The sequence below is a fragment of the Calliphora vicina genome, chromosome 1, assembly GCF_958450345.1.
Source record: "Calliphora vicina chromosome 1, idCalVici1.1, whole genome shotgun sequence".
Lineage (NCBI taxonomy): Eukaryota > Metazoa > Arthropoda > Insecta > Diptera > Calliphoridae > Calliphora > Calliphora vicina.
This window is the reverse complement of record NC_088780.1, coordinates 20768099-20788797: the sequence shown is the minus strand read 5'-3', so window position 1 is coordinate 20788797 and position 20699 is coordinate 20768099. Positions and strand designations below refer to the sequence as shown.

Below are 20699 nucleotides of genomic sequence, written 5' to 3'. Positions count from 1 at the left end.
CTTTTATTTCCAATAGAAAAGTTATCGATAACTTTTATTTTCTATAGAAAAGTTATCGATAACTTTTATTTTCAAAAGAAAAGTTATCGATAACTTTTATTTTCAAAAGAAAAGTTATCGATAAACCTTATTTTCAATAGAAAAGTTATCGATAACTTTTATTTTCAACAGAAAAGTTATCGATAATTTTTTTTTAATAGAAAAGTTATCGATAATTTTTTTTAATAGAAAAGTTATCGATATATTTGATTTTCTATAGAAAAGTTATCGATAACTTTTGTTTTCAATAGAATAGTTATCGATAACTTTTATTTTCAATAGAATAGTTATCGATAACTTTTATTTTCAATAGAAAAGTTATCGATAACTTTTGTTTTCAATAGAAAAGTTATCGATAACTTTTGTTTTCAATAGAAAAGTTATCGATAACTTTTGTTTTCAGTAGAAAAGTTATCGATAACTTTTGTTTTCAATAGAAAAGTTATCGATAACTTTTGTTTTCAATAGAAAAGTTATCGATAACTTTGGTTTTCAATAGAAAAGTTATCGATAACTTTTGTTTTCAATAGAAAAGTTATCGATAACTTTTGTTTTCAATAGAAAAGTTATCGATAACTTTTGTTTTCAATAGAAAAGTTATCGATAACTTTTGTTTTCAATAGAAAAGTTATCGATAACTTTTGTTTTCAATAGAAAAGATATCGATACCTTTTATTTTTAATAGAGAAAAGTTATCGATATATATACTTTCTATAGAAAAGTTATCGATAACTTTTGTTTTCTATAGAAAAGGTATCAATAACTGTAGAAAAGTTATCGACAAATTTTTTTTTCTTTAGAAACGTTATCGATAACTATTATTTTCTGTAGAAAATATATCGATAACTTTTATTTTCTGTTGAAAAGTTATCGATAACTTTTATTTTCTAATGTTAACATTTTTTTAACCGTAAATGTTGTTGATGTTTTTAATTTTTAATATAGAGTTTATCGATAACTCAAGTTTGATGTAGAAAATGTATCGATAACCTAATATCTACATAAAAACTATACGATATATTTAATTTCCAATAAAAAATTATACACCACTTTAATTTTCCAAAGTGTTCTATTTCAATTTTGTATCAATGGAATATTGAATAATATTTCAATAGAAAATTTATCGAAACGTTAAGTTGTAAAACATATTGATAACCTAAGTTTGCTATAGAAAATGTATCTATAATTTAAGTATCTTTTATCTTTATACAAGATTTGTTAATATCCTATATCTGATATATTCAGATTTTAAGGTTAAGTTGGCTATACATTTAATTTCTATCAATTAATCTAAGAACATCTTGTTATTTGAAGTCTTTGCCCCATTTTTTTTTTAATTCTATTTTGTGGCAATATATTATTTAATCATTAATTTAAATAGTTATGTACTATGCACATTCACAACAATATAATTTTTCTTATTTTGACACACTGACGTATGAGTAATATTCAATTTGTATGAACATTTATCACTTGGCCAGAATATTACTCATACGTCACATGTAAGCAACATGCTCTTACTGTGAAGACACACTTTTGCACACACTTTGTTCTATGTAAAAGTAAAAATTTATTGCATTTAGTAAACCATAAATCATTGAGGACACGAAAATAAAAAAATTCAAATGAAAATCCCCGGTTTTATACCACAAAAACAAGTCAGTCAGTCAGCAGCAGCCAACCAGTCAAACCGAAACGTAGCATTTTTTAAATAACAATTTCAACCATTATTACTTTTTATTTCGCAGTTTAAAAACGTTCGCATCCGTCATTGTACATGATAAAGAATAAAAATAATAATAAGTATAAAATACATTTAATATTAACCCTTGCTTTCCTTCCTTCCGCAACTTTAACCAACACTGAATGGCATTTCCTCTTCCTCTCTCTCTCTCTGCTGTTGTGCACACATAGCATACATTTATAAATCTCTTTATACACTGACATTTCTGTTGTTTTATGAACAAATAGTGGCAAAAAGCTGCTGCTACTGCTGCTGCTCTGTTTTAAAACAAAAGCTTTAAGGTTGTGTTTTGTTTGAGTTTGTCTGTTTGTCCCCAACCAAACTACACAACGTTTATTATTCGCTCGTTCGCTGGCACTATTATCCGTTTAATCGAATTTTCTGTTTTATAAAATAAAACAGAATGAAATAAAATAATTGAATTTCTTGCTGCTGCTGCTGCAGCCATTCTTTTCAATAACTAACCTTCTGGCACTGCACTGTAGTGTTGTGTAGCGTCTTTATGGTTCTTTATTTTACTTATTTTTTTTTGTAATCGTATTGTAAATTATAAATAGATTATCAAGGGAGCCAGCCCGATATGGGCGACACCAACTGATACCAATAACTGAAGAACAACGCGCCATACAGCCAAGATTTCACTAAAAGGAAGTGCAATAATGGCTTAAGGAATATTTAAAATATTACGTGCCAGTATTGGCTTTTTGTTTGGCATTTTTTTTCCTTTTCCTATATTTTTTTTTTGTTTTTTTTTTTTTAGAGCATTAAGTCAAATATGGAAAACTAAATGCTGTTGGTAAAGACAAGGGTTGATTATATGGCTGATGACTCAGTTTAAAGTCAATTTTATACAACATTTAATACTTAATGTTGATAATGATGGGATAAGTAATAGGACTTAAGTTTTGTTAGTTTATTTAATAATTCCAGTTAAAGAGAACGGATTTTATCTAAAGAAAATATAAATAAATACTAATTTTATTACTTAAAAAAATAATGGAAATTTTAGGCAGGAAACTTTCGATATCTTATGTTTCCGATAGAAAATTAAGACTTAAAAATTCGGGATTTAGAATGGGTGGCGTATCTTTTGAATTCGGTTTTTATGTTTAACTAGTTGATCGCCCCGGTTTCGCCCGGTAGCATTCACTAATGTTAGTTCTTCAAGTTTCTCCAACCCACGCACACCAGCCTGTTCTTATTTATTTGCAAATGAAATATCTAAATTTGTACTGCATACTTTAGGGAGCTTTTTTTATTAAAGTTGACTGGACTCACAAAAAAAAGAATTTCCGAGTTTTACCCTGAATTTTTGAACTTTTTTCTTTACAACCATCTCCTGAAAATTTCGAATCGAATAAAAAAAAAACAGCCAAATCGCACCAGCCGTTCTCACGTGATGACATTACATACATGGACCATTTTATTTTTATATATATAGATAACATATACATATGTTATTTTGAAGGGTACATATCTGTCATTTATTCTCACTTAGCTATTAAACATTATAATGTAAACAACAAAGCGTCATATGCGGGAAAATTTGCTTTACTTCTTTTAATTGCAATATTTTTGAAGGACGGAGTTTTAAAGTGGCACATTTTTTAATCTAATTGAGATATTGACTTGATATTTTTTTTGTAAGACCAAAAATTAACTTATCTAAACAAAAAAAGTGAGTTCAAATGGTTCCTAATATTTGCAATCCTATTAAAATTTTGATACAAATTTTAGTTTTAAAAACTCAATAAATATGTAATAAAATCTTTATTATTAACCGAACTCAATAAAATTTTCAAAAAAACTTGTCAAAATGTCAAAGGGAATCCCACAATTCCTAAAAATTGCAGTCAATTTTGCTTATAAGATACACATTTCCTTTGGGGCTGGGAAAATACTTTGGGGATAAATAGAGAACACGTCAAGGTTTCCAAAGCTGCTTTCTGTTTTCTGATCCTAGCTTTGGGATTTTAGAACATGGGGCCCAAAATTGAAATTTTGATAAAAAATAGGTCAAATTCCATAGGTCGTAGTGGCGACATGTTAAGAAAAATAGGACATGATTTTTATACCAAAATGTTCTCCGTAAAGATACCTTCCAGAAAAATATAAAATTGTTAAATGTTCTTAAATAGAGTTCTTTTTTTTAATAAAAAAAATCATTAAAGTATAAATTTACTATTTTTAAATTGAAAATCGTTTTTTTTTGGATCCATAATTGATATTACTCTGAAATTGTTTGTATATTATTGGTAATTTAGTTTTCTAACTAAAAAAAAATATTAAAATTTAAATTTTGAAATGCCTATAATTCGGAAATTATATACCTAATCGAGCGCTTTGCAAAAATTTAAAAATCTTTGAAATCGGATGGTAAACAAAGAAATGGTATGTGTTGTTTAGTTGACGACATCATTTTGGGAAGTAATGCAATCCACCGATTTGTACGTCCTCAATACGACAGCAATTTCACTTTAAATCTTAAAATTCAAATCGGCTGGCGTTGACTGGCATTGTTTGCCGAAAATCACCTGGGGGTGATTTCTTTCGAAATATTGTTGTCCAAAATATTGAGCGAAATAAGGGTATATCGGCCGTAACATAAAACGAAACTCATTTTGAGGTACAAGTAGAAATATGCGAAAATATTCGAATCGTGAGATTCGTTAGGTTTTCTTTTAATTTCTTACACTAAACGAAATATTTTTCCTTTACAATCTGTCATATTTAAATAAAAACAATCTTTGGATGATTTTATAATAAATAAAATTTAAATATAATGACCCATAATCATAGTCAGAAATAAAGTATATTTTAAGAGAAATAAAGTCGTCTTTACTTAAGAGTGGACTTTAGGTCTACCATAGACAAGATAAAATATACTTTTAACGTTAAAGTCGACTGTAAATATAAAACCAGCTGAAGCTGTTTTTAACTCATCTTCCTCAAGTAAAAAACTTCAACAACAAGTCATAAATGTTTATGTTACAAGATATTGGCAGAAATTTTGCAATTATTGAACAGTTGTCAATAAAATTAGTACCAAAATATCTTAAATATGATATTAATCTTATTTATTCCATTTTTCCACCACAATTTGCTTTTTTTCTTTAGATTTCGCTGTTACTTTTATTGTTTACCTTTTTTGTTTTTTTAATTTTCTATGTCAGCTGTTCAGCGGTGCCACTTGTCTATATTTTTTTTATATTGTATGAAAAGATTTTCTACATTTGAGGTGCCACCCAGTTAAAATTGGTTCCATTTAAAACACACTTTAATTTTGACTATAGTTGCAAAATAATTAAAAGCTGGTTTTTATTTTAAAGTTGTTTCTAAAAAGAATCGACTTTAGTGTTTGACTATGATTATGGGCCAATCAGTTTAAACTATTATTTTTGTGTTTAAAATGTTGTAATATTTTCTAAATACTTTCACATAGTAACATTTTATTATTTTCTAATATTCAAATCATCTTGAAAAAAGTTTCAAGGGTTTTTGTTTTTCAGTCGTGGTAGCGATTCTCGTGGAATTGCCCAGATGTGCTCTTTGTAGTGCAGAGAGAAATCAATTGGTTACTTCTTACATCCCAGGTAATGTAGCGTGAAGTTAATTGTGCAGTCTAGAGTGTAGTCACTTTCAAAGTTTATTTTGTACTGCACTTTTTTTTTGTAAATAATTCTTTTATTTTATTTTTGCTTAAGTATACTGACATCCCATGTTACCTCGTCGTCAAGTCAATTGTCACTTTAGTGTCTCTAAGTAATCTAGAGGGTAGCCACTTTAAACTTTTACTTTGTACAGCTTTAGAAAGTATCTACACCATTTCCAATTGTATTTCAGAAGTTTCTAATTGTATTTCAGAAATTTCCAATTGAATTTCAGAAATTTCTAATTATATTTCAGAAAATTCCAATTCAATTTCAGAAATTTCCATTTATATTTCAGAAATTTCCATTTATATTTCAGAAATTTCCAATTATATTTCAGAAATTTCTAATTATATTTCAGAATTTTCTAATTATATTTCAGAATATTCCAATTATATTTCAGAACTTTCTAATTGTATTTCAGAATTTTCTAATTGTATTTCAGAATTTTCCAATTGTATTTCAGAAATTTCCATTTGTATTTCAGAATTTTTAATTTATATTTAAAATGTTTCTAATTGTATTTCAGAATTTTCCAATTGTATTTCAGAATTTTCTATTTGTATTTCAGAAATATTCATTGGTATTGCTATTAGAATTTTCTGAAATACAAATGGATATTTCTGAAATACAATTGGAAAATTCTGAAATACAATTGGAAACTTTTTAAGTACAAAATAAAAATTCTGAAATACAAATGGAAATTTCTGAAATACAATTGGAAAATTCTGAAATACAATTGGAAATTTCTGAAATGCAATTAGAAATTTCTGAAATATAAATGGAAAATTTTGAAATATAATTGGAAATTTCTGAAATTCAATTAGAAATTTCTGAAATATAATTGGAAATTTCTGAAATATAAATGGAAATTTCTGAAATATAAATGGAAATTTCTGAAATTGAATTGGAATTTTCTGAAATACAATTAGAAACTTCTGAAATACAATTGGAAATGGTGTAGTTATTTTAGTCTCCAATCTATTGGAGAATTGTGGGAGGAAGGTTTGTTTACAAGCAATCGTTTATTGGAATGTTTAGGGGATGTCTTTTTTTAAGGTCAATTAGCTCCCGTAAATGTTAAAATAACTAGTTATGTAGCTAATCAAGTAACCAGTTAGATAGCTAATACGGTAATTGACTCTATGTAACCGATATATGAATCCAATGAGTTGAATACTTTGCACTAGCTATCAGTCATTGTCTCATTATTATCAAAAAATGCTAGGACATGCACGTATTAAAATGTAGCTAGTTATGTAACTAGTTGTCACCCTAAATTATAGGTAAAATCACTAGTTCGAGACAGTCTCCTAGAAGTGCTGGGAATAATTTTCTATGGACTATTTTTCTATAATTTAAAATTCCTATTGAAACTAATCGATAACTTAAGTTATCAGTAAATTATCTAAATTATCGATAACTATAAGTTTTTTTTTCTCATAGTCTGTAAGGATTTTTTTTTTAATTCTATAGACTTTAAATACATAAATAAACTTGAGTTTTGTGTTCAATATTTATTGCTTTATTTAATTTGCTATAGAAATTCTATATAAAAACTAAGTTTTCTAAAGAAAATCTATCGATATTTTGAATTTTCTATAATCAAATGTTGGATAACTTAATTTTTTTTAGGGGTAAATTCAGTTGTCTATAGAAAATGTATCGATTACTTCAGTTTGTTATAGAAAATATATTTTCTACAGCTAACTCATCGATAATTTTAAATTAGAAAATTTATCGATAACTTTAATTTGCTATAAAAAATTATCAATACTTTTAATTATCTATAGAAAATTTATCAATATTTTTATTTTTTTATATATACTGATTTTATTATAGCCTTCACCTTCGTGAAAAGGGTATATATAAGTTTGTCATTCCGTTTGTAATTTCCACAATATAATTTTCCGACCCTATAAAGTATATATATTCTGGATCCTTATAGATAGAGGAGTCGATTAAGCCATGTCCGCCTGGCTGTTGAAATCAACTTTCCGAAGCCTCCAAATAACTTACACGATTCATACATCAATATCTCCGGAATTCTATTTAAAATGGAGAAAATCGGTCCACAAATGGGTGAGATATAAGGAAAAAACCAGGACAACCTCGATTTTTGATTACTAAGTCATTAATATAGACAATATGTATGTATATCTAATGATAGATATTTCAAAGACCTTTGCTAGATTTCCAACTTACTTAGGACACCGATTTTTTTTCCACCAAAAGCTAAATATTAAAAAAAAATTGAAAAAAGCAAAAAAAAAATTTTTAAATTTTAAAACAATTTTTTTTTAAATTTAAAAAAAAATTTTAAAAAAATAATTTAAAAAAAAAATTTTTTCCAAAAAATTCAAAAAATAATGAAAAAAATTTAAAATCCCAAAAAAAAAATTTTTAAATTTAAAAAAAAAAAATTTAAATTAAAAAAATAATTCCAAAAAAACATTGAAAAAAAATTTATTTTGAAGTATAATTTGGCCACCAAAAGTTTTTTTCGCTAAATATTAAAAAAAAAATTTTTAAATTTTTAAAAAAAAAATTTTTAATTATAAAAAAAAAATTTTAAATTTAAAAAAAAAAATTCCAAGAAAAAATAATTTTGATGTGAAGAAAAATTTTTTTCCAAAAAATTTAAAAAACATTGAAAAAACAAAAAAAAAAAATTTAAATTTAAAAAAACATTGGAAAAAAAATTTATTTTGAAGTATAATTTGGCCACCAAAAATTTTTTTTTCGCTAAATATTAAAAAAATCCAAAAAAAAAGTGTAAAATATAAAAAAAAATTAAATTGAAAAAAAAAAAAAATTTTAAAAAAATAATTCGAAAATTTTTTTTCCAAAAAATTAAAAAAACCACAGCCGAATATAGGCTCTCTTACTTGTGTAGATATTTTATCGATATTTTTAATATTAATATTGAGTTTTCTATAAAAATCTATCGATATCTACATTTTTCTATAGAAAGGTTATCAATAATTTTTGATTTCTATAGAAAAATTATTTTCCAAAATATTTTTTTTATAATTATAGCAAACATTAATTTTCTTTAGAAATTTTATCAATAACTTTTTAACTTTCATTAGAAATGCCTTATTTCTATTTCGGTCTTTATATGTCAGTATTCCTGGGAATGCATCAGGGCTCAAAGCATTCTTTATTTGCATATAAACATATGTACATTCAACGGAAATTAAAATTAAACAAAAATAATTCCTTTGTTGCTGAATTCCAGCTTATCATTGGCATTCGATTAAAATTGTTGTTAAATTTAATGTTAATTTCATTGAAATTAAATTACATTTAATTTTTAATGCAATTAAGTGCATATTTTTGTATTTAACTTTTGCGAAACAACTCAAACAATTGTAATGAGTGAAATTACCTTGTAGCCTTATATTCACAGTTGCAGTTGAGGCAGGCCTCTACCAGTCCAGTTGCCTAGGTCAGTGTTATTAGCAATTATTTGAATTGTTCAAAGACCCATTTGCTAGACAAGCATGTAGTTTTGTGAGTTGTTTTGGTCATGCTATTAACTGGTGGTTGATTGTTGGCTCTGTTTGTCGATATGTATGTATTTGTTGTTGGATATGTTGGTTCGTCCTTTGCAACAACACACATTGAGAATTGAACAATGTAAAGTGTGTAAATGAATTGCAGTAACCTCGTCAAGTAAATTACACACCAGCAGTCGTCAACACTTGATAATAAACACTATGGATAGTACGAGGGAAATGTGATAAATCAATGGAAAATCTAGGACTGAACTGTATTGGTGTTTAACAAAAGTCACTGCATAGGGGGAGCTTTCTCCTTTCCCAGCAGTTCTGGGTGACTGTCCGGAAGTAGGGATTTTTCCTACCACTTAGGGTGGCAAATAGTTACTTAAATAGTTACCTGATTACAATACACAATAAATGTTTGAAGTGACTACATTCTAGACTACTTAGAGACACTTAAGTGACAATTGTCTTCTTGCTAGATTACCTGGGATGTATAAAATAACCAATATACTTCTCTCTGTACTACAAAGAGCGCATACTTGTCAAATGGCCCAAAATATATAAAGTGAAGTCAGCCAAGTGATCAGACATTAGTGACAATTACTGTATAAAAGGGACACATTGACTTCATGCTTAATTGCTCTGGCGGGATGTATTGAAACTTTTCATTCTGCCTATGTAAAATACCAACCAGACATATCATTTACAAATTGCCAATGAAAAATAATACAATAAAAAAAGAGAAAGGGCCAAGTGTTGGCAAATACAGCACACACACACAAATAATAGTTATAATAATTTTAAAATTACCACCTAATTTAGTTGGTTTTGTGTGTTTATTTTTCTTTCAATTACCCTTGAGACATGTACTTGTTTCAAAAAGAGTAAAATATATGAGCAAAAATAAAACATTTAAATTATACGACAGTCCAGAAGACCGACCACTCTCTTGCACACATACATACATACACACACTTTCAAATAAATTATTATCCTTCAAAAATGTTTAAGGTTGAAATAATATTTAAATTGACTAAAAACTACAGTAGCACAGCAGTTCTGGGAGATTGTGCCGGACTGGTGAATTTATCTATCATTTAGGGTGACAACTAGTTACATAACTAGCTACGTGATTAGTTATTTTTCCTGTCCTAAGTAGGGGGTCAATTGACCCTTTTGGATTACAATGAGACATTGATTGATAGATTGTCCGAAGTAGTCAACGCATTGGATTCACATACCGTTTACATAGAGTAAGTGAACTTACTAGCTACCTAACTTGATTATTTTAAAATATACGGCTGCTTATTGACCTCAACTATTCAGTTCAAAAGTCATCTCATAGACAGTCCAATAACATATCGTCTTTCCATCTTCGATCTGAGCAGGCTGGTTTTAGCGCACATCACTCATGCACGGATCACATGAACAGCCTTCGTATTACCGAACAATCGGTGAAAGGGCGATCCCCTCCATATTGCATATTTATTTTTTTTTCTCTATTACTCCTCTTGTTTTTTACTTCCACAAAGCATCTCCATCTTATACGATTTGTTTGCGTATTTCCCATGTAGAATGCATTGTCCTTGTTATTGGAGTATCGTGCGTATCCTTGTACAAGTTGGCGCAAAAGTAAACTTCCGATGTTTTTTGGCTGTAATTAAAAAAAAAATGAAAAACTTTGATTCTTCTTGTGGATTATTTTTATTTGGTCTTTTAATTTTTTTTACATCAAGTCGAGAATATGATGTTATGTAAATGGCCGCCGCCACAGTTGATTGTCATTTGAGCCATTTATATGGCATTTTCCATCACTTTGGTCAAAACTTCCGGCGATAGGTCCTCACATTCTTGACGGATATTGTCTTTAAGAGCTGCAATAGTCTGAGGCTTGTTGACATAAACCCGCGACTTCAAAAAGCCCCACAAAAAGAAGTCTGGAGCGGTCAATACATCCTTCCGGGAAATACATCCTTCAGCATATCGGTTGTGGCACATGCAGTGTGTGCCGTTGCACCGTCCTGTTGAAACCACATGTTTTCCAATCCAAATTCATCAAGTTGCGGCAAAAAGAACTCGTTGATCATTGCTTTGTAGCGCTCACCATTCACAGTAACCGTTTGGCCCACGACGTCTTCGAAGAAAAAAAGTCCGATGACTCCTCCAGCGAAAACAGCACACCATACAGTGACATTGAGCGGTTGTAATGGCTCTTCGTGGGTTACACGCGGATTTTCAGTGTCCCAGAAGCATAAATTTTGCTTATTTACGTACCCGCTAAGATGGAAATGGGCCTTATTACTTATGATTATTTTTGATGAAAAAACCGACCGATTATTGGTCAAATAAATAGTCAGCAATATTCCGCGTTATGGAGCAGTGTAGCGTAACATTGTTTATTAACGTGTATTTCGCATGTGTTTACTACACAAATGTCAAAACAGAACTGACATTAGGGGCCAATCGCAAAATTTATAGCATTTTCTGATAGGAGGATTACTTTTGCGCCACCTTGTACGTTGTTGCCATTACAACCAGTCTATTATTATTTTGTATCAGTTTCGTTAAACGCTTGTTATTCCAGCTAAGTATGGATTGGTCTGCTGTAGCTGGTCTAGGATAATGGGGCTGCCATCTGTCGTTGCCTAGAAACAACACCCTCTGTGTATCCTGTGTAGTGGTGGGGAACCTTGTTAATTCTTTGATTCCTACTTTTTTTACCAGGGGGTGGCGGGCTGCCTGATATTTACCATGATGTTATCCTCTTTTCAGGGGGAGGGTAGGTCAGTGGGTTAATTTTTAAAAACTCGAAAACCATGATGAACATTTTTCGTCCTCTACCAGGGATCGACCCTGAGGTGCTTGGCTTTGTAGTCAAGCACTTCAACCACTACACAATGCCGCCACCATATTTATAGACTTTGATAAAGCCTTCAATACCAGCAGGCTATTTGGCAAGCGCTACAGTGCAAAAGAGTTCCACATGAATTGATTGATCTAATCTGTGCCTTATACCAGGATTCAACATGAATGGTGCAGCATGGACACAATCTGGGAAGATCACTTAGAGTTAAAGCAGGCGTACTACAAGGCTGAGTTTCTCCATTGCTGTTTCATATAGTGCCTTATATCAGAAAACAACATGTTTTGGTGATACATGGACGCAATCTGGGAAGACTGTTTAGATTTAAGGCAGGTATACGACAAGGCTGTAGTACATGACGTTATAATGCTTAAGGTAACAACCATTAGAAGAGGCAACACTTGGGGCCTAACTGGACTCCTCTAATATTTCGATTATGCCGACAACATATGTCTCCTAGCCCACACATTCAACGATTATGCAGCAAAACTAGGGGAAATGCTGGTTTTCAAGTTAACATAGCAAATACCAAGGTATTGCGTTTAAATACCAGAAACTCGCAAAAGTTCCAAATAGACAACTTTTTTACATATCTGGGTAGAGCCATATCAGTATTAGGTTTGCGAAACGATATTTCAAATCGCACTGCAAAAATCATGAAAATCACTCTATCACTTCATCTGAGGATCAAGCTGCACATCTTTTCATCTAACACGTGTTCCGTCCAGAAACACCACAGCTAGAGACTTGTAATCCTTGCAGGTATTCATTAATCGCTCGTAATAAAAACTGCTCAAGATATTTTGGAAGAATGTTACGATTATGTCAAACAGAGACCTGTGGGAAATACATATCCAGATCATCAATCGTAAATTAAGTTGGATTGGCCATGTTCTCAGACGCACCAAAATGGAACCCCCAAGGCAGTAGAAGATGAAGCAGACCCGCTAACTAAGAAGACAAATCAAAACTGAAACAAACTCAACTGAAATGTTCTGGGCCGAAGTGAAGCAGATAGCAAAGGATAGATCACTATGGAAAATCTTTGTTGTGGCCCTTTGTTCAACCTTGGAACCATAGGAAGGAATATATATACACTCCAGGTTACTTAGAGGCATTAAAATGACCACTGACTTCACGCTAAGTTACATGGGATGTCAGTATACTTACATATATAAGCGAAAAACAAATAAACTGTATGAGAATAATTGGTTATTGGTTATTCAAAGTATTGGCCATTATTAGCTATGACATTTTCACATCATTCTGCCAACATATGGATTCCGAGTCGAAAGAACTGCTCATCTTTTGAGGCCAAGAACGAATCAAACCAATTTCGGATACTCTGTTCTGAAGTGAATCGTATCCCAGAGAGAGCGTTCTGCATCGATCGAAACAAATAGTAGTCGGAAGGGGCACGGTCTATAAAGCGGGTGAGGCAAATTTTACCAACCACTTCGTTGTAAATAGTTTTTAACAGGTATTGCAACATGTGGCCGAGCATTGTCATGATGAAATATTAAGGTTTCATGTATGGCATTGTCGTTTTTCGACCGATTCTCGATTAAAACGAACCAGATGCTGTTGGTACAGGCTCCCTTTGATGGTCTGGTCAGATTTCAGCAGATCGTAATATATAGGACTCTCATCAAGTATAGGGAATTACCTTAGAGAAATGGATATTTGGCTTTAGAGTCAATTCAATTGGTTGGCCGGGCTTCATATACGATCTCTTACGCTTCGGGTTATCGTAATGTATCCAGTTTTCATCGCAAAATGATTTTTTATAGCTTTCAAGCTTAATTTCGTATATGCTAAATCGACTTGCAATGTGTCACAGCTTCAATTTGTATGTAACCGATTTCCCTGCTTTTGAATGAATCTTGCTGCTCGCAAACGTTTTGAAATTGCTACTTAAGTAGCTCCCAATGATTTTGCAAGCTCTTGTTGAGCTTGCAAAATCATTGGGATGGCAGATATGTGTCATCAGTTTGTATGAGTTACTTATAAAAGGCTGCAGTACAAAATGAACGTGTAAAGTGACTATACTCTAGATTACTTCGAGACACTAAAGTGACAATTGCCTTCACGCTAAATTACCTGGGTTGTATAAAGTAACCAATTGACTTCTCTCTGCACTACAAAGAACACTAACCCAAATGACCCGAAATATATGAATTGGAGCCAGACAATTGAACAGACATAAGTGACAATTACTGACTATAAGGGATACATTGAGACTACTTGCTTAACTGTTGGGTGAGTACAATTTACATACTCTACTGTTTAAGTAAAAGATTGTTGCATTACGAAAATACTTATTTGACAGTTTGGTGGGGCAAACTGCTGTTGGGGCAAGGTGCTATTTGAAAGTGTTTAAATGAAGGCCAACAAATCTGTTGAATTATTAGCTGTTCTAGGAATTTAGAGAAAACTTCTTTCTGGTAAAAACATTTAATTTTATTTGATTACAAATTACGTTACTCAGTTTACATAGTTTATGTGGGCAATTAATAGGAATTTGATATTTACATAAATTTTAACACATAATTAAATATTATTTCTTCCAAGAATTGTAAATATCATTAATATAGGCATTTATGTTTTGAGGTTTTATTGTAATTTAATAACGATTTATTAAAATGCCAATGGTCATTGTGAAATTTACAGTTCTTAATTTATTTAAGCTTTCTGAGAATTTTTTGTTTTAAACAAACAAGGAATTTCAAATTTTGAAATTACAAAAATTATTATATTATAAGAATAATAATTTTTGTACAACAACAACATCTCTCTCTTCTCGCATACAAGTACTATGAGAATTTAACATACTTGAGAGAGATGTAAACAGAATGAAAACTATAAAAAAACATTTTAGTAAAACATTCTTAAAGTTAGCGTTTCTCTTTTTGTTATTCTTTGTCAGCTAATGTGTTATGAACTTAAATTTATTTTCCACTTAGAAAAAGCCTCGAGAAAAAAATTTGGTTTAAAGCCAATATTTATAAAATATTAAACTTTTTGTATTAGATTTTATTAGAGAGTATAATAAACCATTGATTCTTTTAATCAAATCAGAATTTAATAGACGGAAATCATCCTTACTGTTACAGAAAACAATTACAAATTTTCGTACCATTGAACTGACCTTTGACCTAACGATTTGATAACATTCCCTCAAGTCTTAAACAAAGTGCGTAGCAAACGGTTTTTTTACGGTCACAGTATCACAATTCAATTAACATTTGTTTGTTTTTGAAAATGAATAAAAAAACGGTTTTACAGAAAGTTTTTTTGTGATATGAGAAAAAAAAGAACTGAAATCATTTGTGACCTTTTGTGACATACCCCCATGTACTTGAAAAGTACACAAAATAGCAATGAAGGTTGTCACTTGCTTCTGGACACAAAAATTAAAATTTTTATTTAAACTGCTAAAGAAAGAAAATAAACAAAAAGTACTAACATAGGGTTAAAAAAGTACCATTAATGTTCCATTTGTAGGTTTCTTAAATCATCCAGGAAAGTATAAACCAAAAGATGAAAAGGTACCATTTATTGAACCAAAGTATGTAGTAAAATTTACATTCATATATCTTCTTTATCTTTATTTCAACCGTAAATAAAAGAAAATAAGCAAAAAGTACCATCACAAGGATGAAAAAGTACCACAAGTTTATCCTTTAGTGAAAGAACGAAAATTAACAAAAAGTACCATCACAAGGATCAAAAAGTATCATTAATGTCCTCTTTGTATGTCCCCTTTGTATCGCTGAATCTTTATTTCAACTGTAAAGGAATGAAAAAAAAGCAAAAAATGCCATCAGGGATGAAAAAGTACCACTAATTGACCCATTTGCAGGTTTCACAATTCACTCAGAAAATTATGTACCAAAACTTATAGAGAAATATAGATTACTCTTTTTTTCAACAGTGAATGAAAGAAACTAAACAAAAATTATCATCACAGGGATGAAAAAGTACCATAAATGTAGCAAAAATTGGAGAAATAATGATAAATTTTTATTTTAACTATAAAATAAAGAAATTAAACAAAAAGTACCATCACAGGGATTAAAAATTATCATTAATGTCCCCTGTGTATCTTTACATCAACTGTGAGGGAAAGAAAATTAACAAAAAGTACCATCACGGGGAGGAAAAAATATGTATGTTTCTTAATCCACTCAGAAAAGTATATACCAAAAGTTTATTTTAATTGTGAAAGAAAGAAAATAAGCAAAAAGTACCATCACAGGGATGAAAAGGTACCATTTATTGAACCAAAGTATGTAGCAAAATTTACAGACATATTTCAACCGTTAATGAAAGGTAATAAGCAAAAAGTACCATAAATTAACCCTTTAGGAAATAATGTACAAAAAAGTACCATCACAGGGATCAAAAAGTATCTTTAATGTCCCTTTTGTATGTCAAAACTAAGAGACATATCGCTGAATCTTTATCTCAACTGTAAAGAAAAGAAAAAAGCAAAAAGTACCATAACAGGGATGAGAAAGTACCATTAATTGACCCATTTGCAGGTTTCACAATTCACTCAGGAAATTATGTACCAAAACTTAGAGAGAAATATAGACTACTCTTTTTTTCAACAGTGAATGAAAGAAACTAAGCAAAAAGTACCATTACAGGGATGAAAAAGTACCATAAATTGACCAATTAGGAAATAATGTACCAAAAATTGGAGACATAAGGATAAATCTTTATTTTAACTATAAAATAAAGAAATTAAACAAAAAGTACCATCACAGGGATCAAAAAGTATCATTAATGTCCCCTTTGTATGTGCCAAAACTAAGAGACATATCGCTAAATCTTTATTTCAACTGTAAAGGATAGAAAAGAAGCAAAAAGTACCATAACAGGGATGAAAAAGTACCATAAATTGATTCATTTGTATTTTTCTTAATTCACTCAGAAAAGTATGTACCAAAAGTTTATTTCAATTGTGAATGAAAGAAAATAACCAAAAAGTGCCATCACAGAGAAGAAGTAGTACCATTTATGGAACCATTTGTAGGTTTCTTAATTCTCTCAGGAAATTATGTACCAAAACTTAGAGACATATAGATTAATCTGTTTTTCATTTGTGAAAGAATGAAAGAAAAAAACTAAAAAGTGCCATCACAGGGATGATAAAGTACCATTAATTGAACCATTTGTAGGTTTCTTAATCCACTAATTGTGAAAGAAAGAAAATTAGCAAAAAATACCATCACAGGGAAGAAATAGTACCATTTATTGAACCATTTGTAGGTTCCTTAATTCTCTCAGGAAAATATATATAAAAAGTTAGAGACATATAGATTACGAAATAAAATAAGCAAAAGGTACATCACAGGGATGAAAAAGTACCATAAATTGACCCCTTAGGAAAAAGGTACATCACAGGGATGAAAAAGTACCATAAATTGACCCCTTAGGAAATAATGTACCAAAAGTTTGGTGACAAAAGATATAAATACTTATTTCAACTGTGAATGAAAAAGTATCAATAATGTCCCCTTTGTATGTGCCAAAACTAAGAGGCATATAGCTAAATCTTTATTTCAAATGTGAAGAAAAGAAAAGAAGCATCCCATTCCATCACTGGGATGAAAAAGTACCATAAATTGAGCCCTTTGGAAATAATGCACCAAAAGTTGGTGACATATCGACAAATCCTTATTTCAACCATGAATGAAAGAAAACAAACAAAAAGTACCATCACAGGGATGAAAAAAAGTAGCAAATTACCCCTTTGAATGTATAAATGATTCGTAAACTACCAAAGCAGTTGCCTGCCTGAGGCTACAAGGTAATTTTACTCATTACAATTGTTTGATATGTTGGCAAAGTGAATTACAAAAATATGCACTTAATTGCATTAAAAATTTACTTGTAATTTCAATGAAATTAACATTTATTTAACTGCAATTTTAATCGAATGCCAATGAAAAGTATACATTCTGTAACAAAAGCATTTTTTCTTTAGCAACAGAAATTGAAATTACAAAATAATTTCTGGTATTCAGGTATTAAAATAAAAATAAAACATTTCCATGGAAATTAATATTTATCGTTAAATTTTCAATACAATTTTTTTTTTTTTTACAAAAAACTTAAGTTATCGAAAGATTGACATAAAAATTCATGTTATTTTTTTTCAGAAAATTAAAGTTATCGATAGATTTTCTAAAAGTTACTAGGAAGTTATCGAAAAGTTTTGCATAGAAATTTCAAGTTATTGAAATGTTTTTTTTTATATAAAATTTAAGATAAAAAAATTAAAGTTAAATTTTGTAAAGATATTTAAAAATTTTTTTATAGAAAATCCAAAATAACAATAAATTTTCTGTAGAAACCATAAGTTATTGTTAAATTTCTTTAGAAAATTAAAGATTTTATTCAAAAGTTCAAGTTATCGATAAACTATGCATAGAAAAATTATTATCGAACAAATTATTTAATTTTTTTTTTAACGACGGACGCCAAAGGCCCCTTATGAGCAGCACAGTAGAGTCTCATAGTTATCGATAAATTATAATTTATTGATAAATTTTCTTAAGACAATTAAAGATAGTTTTCCACATTAAATTCATGTTAATGATACATTTTCTTTAGAAAATTTAAGTTATCGAAATTCGTTGATAGATTTTCAATATAAATCTCAAATTATCGATAAAGTTTCTACATAAAATTCAAGTTATCGATAAATTGTTTTACAGAAAACTAAAGTTGTTGCAAAATTATTCTAAAGACAATTAAAGATAGCGATACATTTTCTACATGATATTCCGAAATAGGAATTTATCGGCCATAAATGCTTGACTTATATCGATACCCACACACATTTTTTAACAAATGAGTTTTATATATTGGGTGTATGACTTCAAAATGCGTTTTTTTTAGTTATTGAACATTATAGTGTAAACAACAAAGTTTTTGTTTGCAATGAAATGTCGAATTTGGTGCCAATAAAGAGTCATATGCGGGAAGTTTTAGTTTGAAAAAAGTACCGCTGCAGTACCGCTGCAAGTTTTGTTATGCATTTACAAGTGGAAAAAAAATTCAATTTTTAGAGTTTCTGTAAAAATGTTGTCATTAAAAAATTACTTTTGCAATTAAATTTAAAGGAATAGAAATGTGTACGTAATTGTCGTTCTAATGAGACATACAAAATGGAAATTGGTTAAAAAAGTTATTAAATATTCCCCAGGCCATTAACGTGCCTCAGGCCCTTAGAACAAGAAATAAAGAAACAAAATTAATATATTTTGTGAAATATTAAAATGAAAGCTTATTTTTACTTAAAATATATCAATATTTACTTTTATATGAGTTTTTGTCTTCGTAGGATGCCGTTAACCTATTCGCAGGTGTAACCAAAACAATTTAATTTTCAAAACTCGTTTTTCCAATTTTTAAAAATTTTGTTAAACAAATTTCAGAATTTTTTTAATATCACATTGGGATTTATTGAGAACATAATAGGGAATAAAAGTCCGACAATAATACCTCCTATAGTTTTTCCATACCTGCGCACAGTGCGGCCAAAGGCACCTTTGTCCGGCCAAAAGACGAAAAAACAAGGTTTTGTGTCATTGGATTGGTTAAAGAAATGCTCTAGGAGATAAAAAATTATCATAGAAAGGTCCCTTGCCTCAAATGCCATTCATAATTTCAGCTTGAATGAGGACTTCACACGAATGACAGACTGCCGTAGGAAAGATCGACTACTAGGAGTTTCCGTTAAACACGTGTCAAAGTCTTTATAATCAAGCAAATCAAACGAAACAAAATGGATTCTACAGCTGAAGGTAAGTTTAATACGTAAAATCAAAATCTGAATGTAAATTTCTATTATTTATTTTTTATTTTTAATTTGTTAAAAAAAATGTATGTAATTGAGTGAAATTTTGTTTCCTGCATTTTCCTGCTCTCTCAGCTATTGGAGGTAATAAGTCAAAGTATTTTAACAAAGTAAAATAAAATTCAGCTGCACGTATTTGCAAGTTGCCCTACGTTCGGCAAAAAAATTTTTTTTTGATAACTGCCTTGCAAACATTTTTACTAGAGGTTTTACGGCGCATTTTTTTTGCTCTCGAAAACGTGAACTAAGGTAGAGCTACACAAATACGTATGCATGTATTTGTTGAATGTACTCTAACATCGCCATATTGCATTTCACCATTGTAAATTTGTTAATTTTTAATAAATTTTCAATTATATACCCTACTAATAACAAAACAAAAGCTTTTAATAAATTAAAAAATTCATTTAATTTGTTTTCGTATGAAATGAAGCCATATTAGGTCGGCCATTTTGAATTTTCTAATTCTTATAACGGATTCGTAATCAGCGACCCCAAAAACCCCCATATGCAAACTTATAGATCAAGGTGCTTTTGGCCGCACTGTGCTGCGATTTAAATTTTTCGATTTTCGAGAAAAACTAATTTTTTTGCCAATATTTTGGGCAATGAACTGAATTGCCTTAGTTGTATGAATTTTAAGTAAAACCTATTCAGCATATTATAGTACAGTTAATTCTAATTATAGTCTGAAAGTTTTACTAAAATCGGTAAACGTTAACCCTTAAATCGTGAAAGTCAAAGGTAATTTTTTTTAATATTTGGAATTTCTCATGGCAGTTTCAAAACTCCAATTTCCAATTGTTAAAAAGTTTGTTAAACAAATTTCAGAATTTTTTTTATCATCACATTGGGATTTATTGAGAACATAATAGGAAATAAAAATATGAAAAAATATGACAATACCTCCTATAGTTTTTCCATACCTGAGATTTAAATTTTGCGATTTTATTTGGCCATATTTTGGCGAATGATCGCACCAATTTCCTTACTGTTATGAATTTTAAGTAAAACCTATTCA

The 20699-nt window shown here is 29.7% G+C and overlaps 1 protein-coding gene across 1 annotated transcript in view; it reads right to left on the bottom strand.

Annotated features, from left to right (window-relative positions):
- Nucleotides 1-20699, bottom strand: part of fid (fire dancer) — a 104445-nt gene that overhangs the window by 70594 nt on the left and 13152 nt on the right. The window lies entirely within an intron of this gene.